The sequence below is a fragment of the Tachypleus tridentatus genome, chromosome 8, assembly GCF_004210375.1.
Source record: "Tachypleus tridentatus isolate NWPU-2018 chromosome 8, ASM421037v1, whole genome shotgun sequence".
Taxonomy (NCBI): Eukaryota; Metazoa; Arthropoda; class Merostomata; order Xiphosura; family Limulidae; genus Tachypleus; species Tachypleus tridentatus.
Genome location: NC_134832.1, coordinates 15936792 through 15951155, shown reverse-complemented (window position 1 = coordinate 15951155; position 14364 = coordinate 15936792). Strand labels below are relative to the sequence as shown.

At 34.2% G+C, this 14364-nt stretch overlaps 1 protein-coding gene across 3 annotated transcripts in view; it reads right to left on the bottom strand.

The window, feature by feature from the left end:
* Nucleotides 1-14364, bottom strand: part of LOC143258584 (chloride intracellular channel Clic-like) — a 45602-nt gene that overhangs the window by 14454 nt on the left and 16784 nt on the right. The window contains exon 1 of one of the 3 annotated variants that reach the window (XM_076517769.1): nucleotides 5452-5695. The exons of the other annotated variants lie outside the window; for them this stretch is intronic. The gene's annotated coding sequence lies outside the window, so the exon portion shown is untranslated. Of the gene's footprint in view, nucleotides 1-5451; nucleotides 5696-14364 lie in introns of those variants that run through there. 3 annotated transcript variants of the gene reach the window in all.

Below are 14364 nucleotides of genomic sequence, written 5' to 3'. Positions count from 1 at the left end.
ACAAGGTTGCATCTTATTCTATGACAAGCTTCAGATAGACATTCACAGTCTGTGTGTATGATCTATCATGCTACTAGTAGCCTATTTAAGGTGACCTTACTAAATAGAGTTTGCCCAACATCCAAACTAAAACTTATGAACAGAACAAACAAAAGGTGACCAATCTCAAAGAAACGTGATGACAGAATGTAAGGAAAGTTTGAGACAAAGATATAGTTTTCAAATCTATGTTGTGATAAATGCTTCATTTCAGTTAAATGAATGTCCTTCATTAATTCTAAGACCAACTAATATCTAAATTAAGTTGAGAATGTTTTACATGGAATTTGGGAACCAGTTTAGTGAAAGATTTGAGTTTTCATCCACAAAAATGTGTAAGCACTGCAGACAAACATACTCAAAAGAAACCAAAGTGTCACATTCATAACACTCAAAAAAAAAAAAAAAGTTTATTCCGCTTCTTTTTATATGTATATCTAAAAGTAATAATGTTTATCTTCTTTTATCTTTGTAACATAATTTTCAGATTCCCCTGATGATGGAAAAAGTTATTCTGAAACGTTCAAATTTGTATTTTTTTTTTTTTTTTAATCAACCATCTTTATTATTTAAAGCCAGTATCATCACATTACGTTAATACATATATTAAGAATTAATCTTATTAATATTGATCAATCTTGGTCAGTCTTAGTAAGCAAACAGGTTTTTTTTAAACCACTGTTATCAGAATATTATCGTTAAATAAGTAGTTCTCTATAAAACACATGAAACTATTTACAGAAACTACTTAAAAGAATAGTGAAGCAATGTTTCCCATCCAGTATTCAGTAAAAACACATTTAACAAGCGAAGTAGTGTTGCACGTTTAAATTTTAGTTACCTGTACAGACGAAAAATAGAACAGAAAGTTAATTTTCCTTGGGATATTTTGTCTTAATAAAAACAGCAAAACTCCCCCCTCGTGTGTGTGTGGATCGAATCTATAATCGGTAGTATTGAGGATCAACTTCACCCTAATCTTTACCTCACATCCCGCTTAATAAAAACCACACTAAATATTATAACGGTTTCTTTACATTGACACAACTGTCTGAAGTCACTAACTGGAACTGGAGAAGTGCCATGTTTACTGTACACCCATTTTTTCCCGATTTACTTACTTCTCATCCAGAACATCTAGTAAAAGTTACAACTCTTTGTTAACCCGGATATGACGTAGGAAGGTCGATACGTTGTTCTTTGCTTTAGTGGTAAAAGTGTTAATACCCATACCAAACGTTCCGAGATACATATTTATTTCAAATGGGTTTATCGTTAAGAACCAATAAACATTCGTTAAATATTTTAACTGCACGAGCTATGAATATAATAGATCCAATACCTTTCAGTGTTTTAAACTTTTGAATATAATCAAACAATATAAATACTACGAAAAGCATCAACAAGGTTCAGAAAAAAAAAGACAAAACTCTTACGCCACCCTTAATGTGATGACTCACACTTCACTTGAAGGGGGGGGCGTCTTTTCATACACCTACATCTTGCATAAAATGGGAACTAATAACTTCAGCTACTCTATATTGACAGTTCAATCCACCAAGACCTTTCTCTACCTATAAAACTAGAATCTTCGTTAGTATTAGCATAATTTTTTAGTTAACACGAGGTGTACAATATGTTAATCCTAGTGTTTTGGCATTATAAACTTGAAATATTTACATGAACAACGTTATAAATATGCCAAACACTTAAAAAAAAAAAAAAAACAACCAACAACATAACACAAGTTTCATTCATTCCTTTCGTTGGTTTAATTACGAAGCCACTCCGAAAAATCAACTAGAACCATGACATTGTGTAAACACTAGAACCGTCTTTACTCAAGGCTAGTGAAAAACAGATAACATATTTCTACCCCAACAAGCTTTATTGTACGTTTACATTACTGTTTGTTTATCCCTGTGTGAATAATGTGTTACAAAGAATATGTCAACACTTATTTATCGCGTCAACGGTTTACGAACGAGAGCAGATTTGCTGTACTCTACGATAATATAAAACTATCAACTGATGAAAAATAAGCGAAACTGAAATTGTATGGAAACAATACTATATTGTATATTAAATCATAATATTAACAAACTGCGATACAGAATTATATTATTGTATGGAAACAATACTATATTGTATATTAAATCATAATATTAACAAACTGCGATACAGAATTATATTATTGTATGGAAACAATACTATATTGTATATTAAATCATAATATTAACAAACTGCGATACAGAATTATATTATTGTATGGAAACAATACTATATTGTATATTAAATCATAATATTAACAAACTGCGATACAGAATTATATTATTGTATGGAAACAATACTATATTGTATATTAAATCATAATATTAACAAACTGCGATACAGAATTATATTATTGTATGGAAACAATACTATATTGTATATTAAATCATAATATTAACAAACTGCGATACAGAATTATATTTCATAATAAAGTACTTTTTTTGCACATACTTTATAACAAAATTCTAAAAGTGAACTCTTAAACTAAAAATTGTTTATAACGAAGATAGTTTTGTTTTGAATTTCGCGCAAAGCTACTCGAGGGCTATCTGCGCTAGCCGTCCCTAATTTAACAGTGTAAGACTAGAGGGAAGGCAGAAGTCATCATCAACCACCGCCAACTCTCGGACTACTTTTTACCAACGAATAGTGGGATTGACCGTCACTTTATAACGCCCCCACGGCTAGAGAAGCGAACACGTTTGGTGTGATGGGGATACGAATCCGCGACCCTCGGGTTACGAGTCAAGTGCCTTAACCACCTACCCGGCCATGCCGGACTAATGAAGTTAGTACATGTTCACGATGCCAATTACTTCCGTGACGAAGAGAAAGTTCGACGTTTTGTTGTTTAAACAAGGTAAGTGGTAATTTATGCGTCAAAAACATACTACATCCCTTGAAGTCAACAGTTTTCAATAGCGTTCATCTAGATTAAGCTGCTTTAAGTGATTAACAAACAAAGAACGCTTATACAGGAAACTTTAATCACTAGTGAAACAGTAATGTGTTCATCTGTGACGTCTGTTCAGAAGTTTAAGGTCGACATTTTGACGCGTTAATCTAACCATGAGAGTGGAATATCTTCGCTGCTTACTGCTACAATTCCTAGTTTATCTTTCTTCTGAATGCGCCTAAGCAGTATTTCAAAAACCATACACAAGTTGCAAGGTTCCTATACTGAAACCACGAATTAGCTTGTGTATAAATATATATTCTAATGAATACGTTCTATTCAACCGTCAACCTACTTTTTAATCTGGGAGCATAAATCACTAGTCTGTTACCATTAAAGAAACGTTTTACACAATCGTTAAAAATAAAAATAACCGACAACGGTTTGTTTTATTATTTCTCTCATTTGATAATACTAATATCTGGAACGAAGGTAATTTTCAATTCTGAATTTCTATCTGTTTTAAACCAGAGCTGAGGCTCAGTTAAATGTACAAATATTATTTGGAAAACTTTACTGTGTTGATTAAGTACATTTTAAGACTAGCACAAGTAAATACTTTAAAGAAGTTAAAACTTTATTAAATAAACCAAAACTATTTTCACATGGACAGCAGCAAGACAGAGCAACTGAACTGATTAAGAGTGAAAGTCACTTAAATGCCTTAGTGACTTGTTCACTGAACGAAACTTTTATACCAGACAAGATTTGGAACAAAAATAATTCGTATCTTAAACATATGCTTACGAAATACTTAATTAAACCTTAAAATGTTTAATATATTCATATAAGAACTACAGTATATCAATGAAACTTAATTTATGTCTGAAGAGGGCACCACTGACACAGCGTGCGCGTATGTTGTTACAGCAAAGCCACAGCGAGGTATCTGCTGAGTCCACTGAAGGGAATAGAACTCCCGATTTTAGCGTTGTAAATCCGTAGACTTACCGCTGTACATCAGCGGGAGACAACATAGATAGCAAGTCTTGGAGTATAATTTTTAGTATTAAAAAATTCACGCTTGTACTTTAAGGTTAAAGGATAACACTACAATAAAAGCAATTCTGTATTTAACCTCTCTTGCCAATGAACTGTTAAGTATTCAGACTAGTTAATAAAGCTAAAGAGAAAAAGTGTGACGAGATAATATGGACTTCAAAGAAACGGTTAAAAAAAATTACACTCACTCACATATTCAAAGTACATGGAGTTAAAACAACGGTTCGGAATCATTGAAAAAATACAAGACTTTCACTTACGTATTCAAGTGACGTGAAGATTCTAAACGACAGTTAAAATATTTTATGTGCAACTCATTTTAAAATACTTTTACCGGCTAATAAACTCAATGATTTTCATACTACGAAATTTACCTATATTACAAATGTGGGATATTGAGACATTCTTTAATGGAAGTTCGTCATTTTAAAAAAACAACAACTCGCCATGCACAACACTTACCTCATCTCACATTTCTTGGTGGTTTTTTTACGCTATTCGAACAAACAAAAACCATTGTCCGTTCATGATTTTACACACCAAAACTATTAACTACTGCTTAATGCACTGTCATATTACAAAGAAATCTAAGCATTTCTAATGGTTAAAATCATAATGAATATACACACACACACACACGATAATTTCGGGAAAGATTCAAAAATACATAAACAATGCCTAGAAAAGTTGTATTACTATTAATTATCCTTCAAAATCGCCAATAGAAATGCATTCGAAGGAAAACCCTATAGCATTATTAGGATACCGTATTTTCCGCCTAATAACCCGAATTTCTGACCCTAAATTTTGGACCTGATTTTTGGGGGTCGGCTTATTGGCCGATCACTCCTTTCGGAAATTTCTTCTTCTTAGGAAATATTTTTCTTTTGAAAATTACCATAGGCGGTAATTTTGTCCCATCAGCAAAGCACGTTAAGACTACAGTGAAACGTTGTTTCTGGAATTTCATTGGTTACCTAATTACAGTGAGTGGAGCCAATAACGAATGACATATTGATTCCATCTCTGTCTCAATACGACACGTTCTGCTTTACTACAGAACGCCAATGATCACACACAACATGCATGCTGACGCTGAAACGAGAAAAGAAATCATTTTGAAGAAACTTGTCACTTCTTAAAAATGGCTTCGGCTTATTGGGCGGTAATAAGCAAAAACCCTCATTTTCAGAGCTGAAAATTGGCCTGGCTTATTCGGCTTATTAACCAGAAAATACGGTAATTGCATTGCATTTCACGATAAAAGTTAAAATCTCGCACAACAGATACGCGGCAAATAATTATGTTAGAGATAAAGATAAAAACATGCACCATTAGTAGAAAAAATTCGGACTGTTCTGTTATTGAGGAAATGGACAAAACTGGCACGATGCCACACCCACCTGGAAAGATTCTTGTGTACGGATACAATCTCCATTTAACGAGATGATTTAACATCAAAAAAGATACACTATACAATCATTACAATTCTTTCAAATACTAGCCGCAAATCGCCTCAAATGGCCGTACATCGTTGCGTTTTAGAGTATTTACAGATTTAGAAAGCAGATAAAACTAGGATTAATTACTGATTTATATAAGCTTTAAATCATGCTGAACTCGCATTCCATGAGCCGTAACCAATTATACTAAGTATTAAGAACAGAAGGGTTTCAGCCATAAACAGATGGACCACAAAAACAACAAACAGCAAGAGGAAACAGATGTTCATGTGCTTGTTCCTGTTTATATTTTCTTAAACCAACGAGTCTGTTTAAATTAATTACTAAACACTGTTCACGGTATTTTCGAAATAAATCTTAATCATAATGACAGTAACTTTAAACCAATTTTACAAAAATAGGTTGTGAAAATATTTCATCATTCTTGTTTTCTCAATAACTGTATAGATGTCGGAGTTACGTAATTACATACAGTTCCAGTGATTCATATTAATATATTTAGTTATAAACCATGTTAAACAAAACTTTAAGGGAAGTAAAACCATCACACGAAAACATTTTACCGGACGAGCTAGAAGTGCGAGTTTAAACTGAATCATGAATTCAGTATGTGTGTGAAAGGATTGTACAATTGTAGAAGAATATGGTTGGTTGGTGTGATGTTTTATAGCGCAAAACAACTAGGCTATCTGCACCAGAAGAGTATGTCAAAATATTGAGAAATTTTACGCATCTGCTCTGCTATTACAACATTATTATTCATCTCCACAGCTAGGAGTGGCTTTTCGGAAATACGTCACTTCTGACCTGCTGGTAACAAAACCGGCGAGTTGATTAGCAAGGGTTATTAATAAGCATGTAAAGGATTTAGAAATATCCGTGACAGCCGATGGGGGTAAAGGTAAAACTAAATGTAGTTGTAAGCACGAGCGTATCTGAATGGTGGTTACTAAAGTCCTATACTTTCGTAACTTTACACACACACACACACACACCATGTGCATAAATGTTAAACATTCCTCTGACATTTATGGTGACAAACCCAGTAGTCTGAAAGTTGCACCCTTTCCATGTAGGAGTACATCCTTCAAAGTTCCGCTAATTTATGTAATGCTTAATTTCAGGAGAGAAGACAAAAACAACAAGGGAGGTGTTACGTCAAGCCACTAAAGAAGTGCAAAAATTATATTAGTTGGTGATGTAATATGTGAACCCTCCCAATGTTCTTAGAACGTACGAGAAAAAAAAAAGCAGAATGTGAGTAGGTTTACAGGCACAAATAAATTGCCAAAATTTTATTACTATCATCATTAAAACTCAAAAGCATAATGGGCGATTAACCAAAAATCAACAAGATGGCTTTAAATATACTTCAAGTTGAACATGGAAGAATGATAGAAGAAAACAGGTTTTCTGTTCTCTAATACGAAGTGAGCTAAAAACATTAAGTGTCATCTCAATTTTTGTTTTAATTAGAAATAAAACAAGTTATTTCCGCGTAAAGTTTGCAAAAAAGCAAACTAGATTTGGAGCATTTAAAGGATCGGACCATTAACGTTTCTTATGCAGAAGTATGATATGGCTAACAGAAAATAATGTGCACTTAATGAATTTAACATAAAAACCACATAATTAAGCCTTTATTATATCCTTTGGTTTATCAACGCACAAGTCGCTTTTTTCTTTTATAGATTAGTTTCGTTTCACAACATTGTAACTAAAAGATAAAATTATTGATTACCAATTATTGATGACTAAGTATATACAACAATTTATATCTTTCATTTCTGAACACATTTTTGCATAATTTCTCACATATATAACACAAATATACTTTAATAATTATACTTGAAACACTATCGTAAGTTACCTATATATGCTATTTGTTACTTCAGCTCAAAGTTACAAAACTGGCTATATGCGCGGGGCATTGAACCGCGAGTTTTAACGTTTTTAACCGCCGAACCATATCTTGAATGACTTTGTAAAGTTGATTTTTCTAAAGTCTTTCCTAGGTGCAACGGATTCACCTTTATATATTCATTTAATATATGCGTTTATTTCAGTTTAATATATATTTAGAAATCTAAATAACATGTATTCTTAAAAGGTGTATTACAAAAGTCTCGCCTGTTATGTAAATTTGTAGAATATTCTCGAGAGTAAAAATCAATATACGTTCTACGAAGGCATTTTGAATATAGTTGGGCCAACTGAACTTTCTAGACCACGCAGGGAGCCCCGGAACGTTTACAGATTTCGGACATTACAAACCGTTTAACTCTTGTGAATTAACTTCGGACGTTAGTATTTCTACAACATTAGATACTGTCGTCGGTGAAAACTTACTCGTACTGCAAACTAGATAGTGGTCAAGAGAAGTATAACAAACTCAGAATTGTCTCGTCGTGAACCTCGACCGTAGATACAATATTCAGTTCTAGATCAGATAGAATATTCAATATAGTTTGTAAAACTTGTTTATAAATAATAATATTTGTAAAAACTATTTGTAACAACAGTTATTATAAACTTGTTTTTGTATATTTAAATATATTTGTGTTAAAAAATAAAATTGTGTATTAATCTTGTTGGCAAATATTGTAACTTTGATACATACTGACATTCAGTTAACTTCTACATTAAAATTTGTGAAAAGTTGAAATCTTAATACGTTGGGTACGTAACATAATACCCAGCATAGGTGACTTTTTGTAAGAAGCAGAATAAAAAAACTAACTCTCGAACACACATAAGAAGCTAACTACTTACTACATCACGTAACTTTCTCAAAGTTACTCAAATCGCACCTTTTTTCTATCTTTCCCAGTGTGTTATAACAAACTATAGAACCCAAAAGTCATTCCCTCTGAAATAAATTGTGTATAAATATGTATATATAAACACCATAATTGTTATTAGTTGGTCATTACATTTTTATATTTCCAATTCATAAATATGCTTCACATTTCATTTCTGTTGGTAAAAAATAAAAGAAATTTTATGGAGGTTTTCCACTGGAAAGGTCAAGTTTTTTAAATAATAAAACACCAGTTCATAGCTATCCGAGTAGCAATCCTTCAAGTTAAGCAAAGTCCATAATGTATTATATGTCATACATAACCGATAACCCTTACATTTGAATGTATCATTATTGTGACCAGCATTTTTACGGTTAAACAACGGCAGAAAACAATTGGCGTGTCTGTTGAGTCCGTCACGTATATTTTCATAATTTTGACATTAAAATATGAACTCAGCAAAACAATAATAAATGCAAGGCACGTGAAATATTGACAAATCAAGTTTTCCTTCCTTCCATGCTACACAAGTCAAGAAGTTATCTTTTTACACGGGTCATTAATATTTAGACCAACATCTTTCTTATCTTACTCGAGAGTAAATCCCAAATAATTCTAATCCATATTACGCATAGTCACGACATCGAAAACAGAGCTTTCTTGACGCTGTAAGTTCAAAACGTTCCATTCCGAGATACGGTTTTCCTGCACAGGATAAAGCTAATTGAAAAAACAAAAAACAATGTACATACAATATAAATTAAGTTTTAATTTGTCACACTTCTCACTGGTCTAAACTTCATAGTAAAATCATTTAATCATAACCTGAGCTCTTTAACGAATCACTTAATACTCATCTGGTGGAATACCGAACTGCAATCATTCCTTTTTCTTATCTCTAAGTGTACTTAAGACACAAGAAGGTGCTCTGAGCTGCCCAAAGTTGATTCAAGTTAGTAGTTTCATACTTACATTGGGGCATTTTCATACAGAAATGTAGTCCTTTCCCATAAAAATCCATCAATTCAGGTTATGTAGCTGTTACAGCGTGATAACTCATCATTGCTCCTTTATATACTACCAAATTCAACCTATTTAGAACAGGATAAACCATAATACTACCCCAGAGTGTTAACAAATCCAAACAAGAAGTTACAAAATATCCCCAACCACGATTCTTTATCCAGATTTAGTCGTCCAAGACACCTTGCACCCAAACACCACGATTAACAGTTTCTGATATCCACAACATCCAGAAGCATGGAGCTCCTTGAACATAATAGGTTTTGACAGTAAACTGTACGCCTGAACTCTCATTACAGTCATGAATCACACCCAAAATGAGCGGTTCCTTTTCACAAAGTTCGCACGGATTGAGAGTTTAAGGAACAGAGCAAGTGTCTTACTTTAGCAAGTTTAATAGTCATCCAGTCCAAGCATCCACCTAGAACAGGGGTGGGCAACTTATTTTTCATAGTGACCACAACAGTGGCTACCGAAAACAACGTTGGCCACACTATTAAAAAAAAGAAAGATCAGTTTAATCAAAGCAATTGCATTTCAACTAAACTTCAATATGAAAATTGGTGGGGTTTCGATCAACAAGTTTCACGAAATCTGACTTAATAGCTATGCTCAATGAGCATCTTAGCTCTGCCTCTAAATTTGTCAGCAAGCCATGATCTGTATGTAGACTTCAGAACATCTAGCGTAGGAAATGTCGACTCACACACCCATGTGGATCCAAACATGGAAAATAATTTTGAAATTGCTATCTTTAAATTTGAAAGTCTCATTTATCAGAATAGTGAGCCCCATCTCTCCGTTAGAATACTTTTGTTTACTTTATGTTCTACACTTTGCAGGATAAGCATCTCGTCTTCAAATTTACACTTAACCAAAAACAAAAAAGATGTTTTTAAATTCAGAGAAACGTGATTCAAATTTTTGAGATCGATGTTTGATCCAGTTCACACAGAGTTCATCTTTAGCATCACAGAAATCACAATCATTATTTTCTAGAAAACTATTAAATTTTACAAAATGTGTCAAATCATTCTTTTGTAATTGTTCCACAAGGAGGTTTAGCTTTAACTGAAATTCATGAATAGCCTGTGATTGCTCGCTTATTATTTTACCTCTTCCCTGAAGCTTCATATTCAAATTATTCAAGCGAGCCATCATGTCCGACAGAAAGTGCAAATCACACCACCATGACAAAGTTTCAATTTCAGGGAACTTTTCAATCTTACCTTTTTCAACAAGGTACTCTTATTTGAGGAAATAAGGAAGTAAATCGTTCCAAGACTTTATCAACTTAACCATCCTACATTTGGAAAATCAGCAAGTTCAAAAGTACAGTCACTGCTTTTCTTCAAAGACTCGACAAACTGTCGATGGATGAGAAATCTCCCAATTCTAATACAATTCACAATTTGTACAACAATGTCCACCATATTTTTCAATTCATCACCTAAGACATCTGAATACAAACTTTCCTGATGAAAAATGAAATGGAAAGATAGCAGCACAATCTTCATATTATTTTCAATTAAATGCTGCTCAAAATAAAACAAATCCTAATTTTGCCCCAGTCATGGCAAAACAACGTCTGTTGTGACAGAAGCCAGTTTTTTAAAATCTAGATTGACTTTTTTGACATAAAGAAATTTTCCAAAGATGTTTTTTCCAAGGTAACTCATAATCAACAAAAGCCAAGTATTTCTTCCCTCACTTGACGATCTGAAGTTACATATCGAACCCAAAGTATCAACTGTGCAGTGTTACTAACATCTATTGACTCATCTCGTGCTAAAGAAAAATACAAAGTATTTTAGTTGTTCAAGCAACTGATTTTCAATGCCTTTTGCTAACTGTAGCATTCTGCGGACAATTGTTCTTCAACTTAATTTGCCTTTTGAAGAATATCATCTTTTCTTTCTGAATCATAATTCTCCAAGAGTTTCAATGACCAGAATCAATATTTATTTTATTTGTTCAGCATCAAAAGCTACTTTATAGCTAGCTACTGTAATTAGTTCTATCGATGACAAAAACCGTTTTGGGCCTCCCTTTTGTTCATGAAGTTATGCTTTCAGACGGTTAATTTCATTCATACGATTTTTTAAACTAGAAATTTTACATCAAATTCGTTGCAAAAATTGTTAAAGTGTTGCTTTAGGTTGTATACTTTATTATTCCTAAAAACTTTGTTACACAAACGACACACTGGCTTATCTGCTTCAATCACTACTAATTTCAACTCCCAACTTTCATTAAATTCTCGTTTCACGTTTTTCCAGTCACGCGCCATTCTTTTTTCGGCAGTAACACCAGAATCAATTAAATTGTATTTATTTTGAGTGTTCACCATCTGGATTGTTTCGTTTTCGAATTATCCATATTACGGAATTAAAAATAAAATATTTAAAACACTTAAAAGTTGCACAATAAAATTATTTGCAAAACAACGCACACTCGATAACAAACATCTAAACCAGAATGACGTTATAAAATGGGCGGAGTCTGTGGCAGTGATGAAGCGCACGACATTAGCGATGACGTGATCGTGAGGTAGTACAATTGCTGATTACAAAATCTGAGATAAAAAATAAATGATAGAAAAAGTTGATTCCTAAAAAAAGTGGCCAGTGGCCATGGAGTTGCCTAACCCTGACCTAGAATGAATATTGTAAACACGATTGATTGATTTAGTGTTTTATGGCACAAAGCAGCGAGGCTATCTGCGCCAGACATTCGGTAAAAATGTAAAAAAATAATAATAAAAAAAATAAATGTAGTAATAGACATAAATGGAAATGAAGGTAAAACAAAAAAGTATAAAACCAATGTTGACACCTAGTCTACAATGTTAAGATAGAAGGCAGAGTATAAGAAGTTGTAAGGTATTTACTCTTGCAAAAAGGTAATGATCATAACCCGCCAGGAAGACTAACAGGTAAGTTCAAGAACCACCGTCAATCACCTGAAGTTGGTCTTTCCAGTCCTGGTTCCGGGTTATGTGTCATAGCAACCAGTATCAAAATGTAAAAGAATAGATGTTTTAAAAGATACATAGTAAAAAATTGTAAAACAAAACGGCAATTAAAACAGAAAATGGCGTAAAAACCAATGTTGACATCCAGTCAACAAAGTTGTAAAGAACTACCTGTAGCAGAATGGTAATGATCATAACCCGCCAGGAAGACTAACAGGTAAGTATAAAAACCACCGTCAGTAACATGAAGTTGGTCTTTCTAGTCCTGGTTCCGGGTTATGAGTCAATATGGCCAGTACTAAAAAGTTAAGTAGTAAAAGTGTGAAATGATATGCAGCAAAAAGTATAACAACAACTCGCCAGGACGACTAACGGGTAGTTCAAAGTAGTTCAAACAGTAGCGTTAGTCACATAAGTTGGCCTTTCCAGTCCTGGTGTCGAGTTATTTAATGTTCTGGCCATTGTCCAATGTCAAATTGAAGGAGAGAAATTAAAACTGTGAAAAAGGAACCACAATTAAAAGGTGTAATGAATAAATATGCAACACTTAAATGAGATTAAAAAGATTAATGGCCATTAAAAAACTAAAAACATTATCAAGGTGGACAGAGTCACCATCACCAATAACTCTGTTCAATGTTACAGATGACCCTGGGAAAAATATGTTTAAAATATTGCCGTCGTTGAGAATTGTAACGATGGCAAGAAAGTAAAATGTGGCTGATAGTGATTTGAGTGTTACACAAACTACACACTGGTGCATCAGTTTCAGATAAAAGAAAATGATGAGTTAAAAAACTGTGACCAATGCGTAGCCTAGTGAGAAGAACTTCCTCCTTCCGAACTTTACGGAAGCTAGATGGCCAAAGTCCAATTTTGGGTTTGATTTTAAAAAGTTTGTTGTCACGTTGCTCACTCCAAGTGGACTGCCAGCTGGCACGGAGCCGAGCCTTGAATACAAGACCATAGTCCATGTACGGAATAGGCATAGGAGTGATGGTGCTGAAGCAGACGTATTTAGCTGCCATGTCTGCAAGCTCGTTCCCGCGAATACCAACATGGCCTGGTATTCAGAAAAACTGGATTGAAGTAACTGCTAATGAGAAATGGGCCAGTCGGTTTCGAATATCAGCGAGAATAGGATGTGAGCTAACGTGTAGCGATTCCAAGACAAGTATAGAACTAATGGAATCAGTATAAATAGTGCAGTTGGAGTACTGCTCAGCTGCAATATGATCCACGGCAAGAGACATGGCATACAGTTCAGCAGTGAACACAGAAGCTGTAGAAAGGATTCTGCGCGCAACTACTGACCCATAGCAAACCGTAGCAGAGCCCACTGAATTACCTGATTTGGAACCATCTGTATAAATGGGAACTGAATGATTGTTTGAAAGATATTCATTGAATAAAAGACGGTACTTCCAATCTGGAGTATCGGCCTTTTTTAGGTGACTGAAAGAAAGGTCACATTTGGGGGCTGTAATAAGCCATGGTGAGATGGGACAACCTGTGGAATCTGCAATGTTATCCAAGGTCAGACCCAATTCATCTAATTGTGCCTGGATGCGAAGGCCAAACGGAGCAATGACAGATCGTCTGTTCTGAAAAAGTACTGCCCACCGAGGAAGGAAAACACATTTCCAGGGGGGGATGCTTTGGTAAGGAATGAAGTTTCGAAGTATATTGTAAAGATAGTTGCAAACGGCGAACTTGTAGAGAAGGTTAATGAGATTCAATGTATATACTTTGAACTGGAGAGGTACGGAAAGCCCCAGTGCAGAGTCGAAGTCCTTGGTGTTGAATGTCCAGCATCTTTAAGGCCGAGGGTCTGGCAGAGCCATAGACCATTGATCCATAATCGAGTTTCGATCTAATAAGAGCACGATATACCTTTAACATATAACATCGATCTGCTCCCCAACTGGTAGAAGAGAGAACACGGAGGATGTTCAGTGCTCTTGTGCATTTGACCCGAAGCTGCTTTAAGTGTGGTATAAAGGTCAGTTTACGATCAAAGATAAGCCCCAAGAACTTGGTCTCCGGGACCACTGG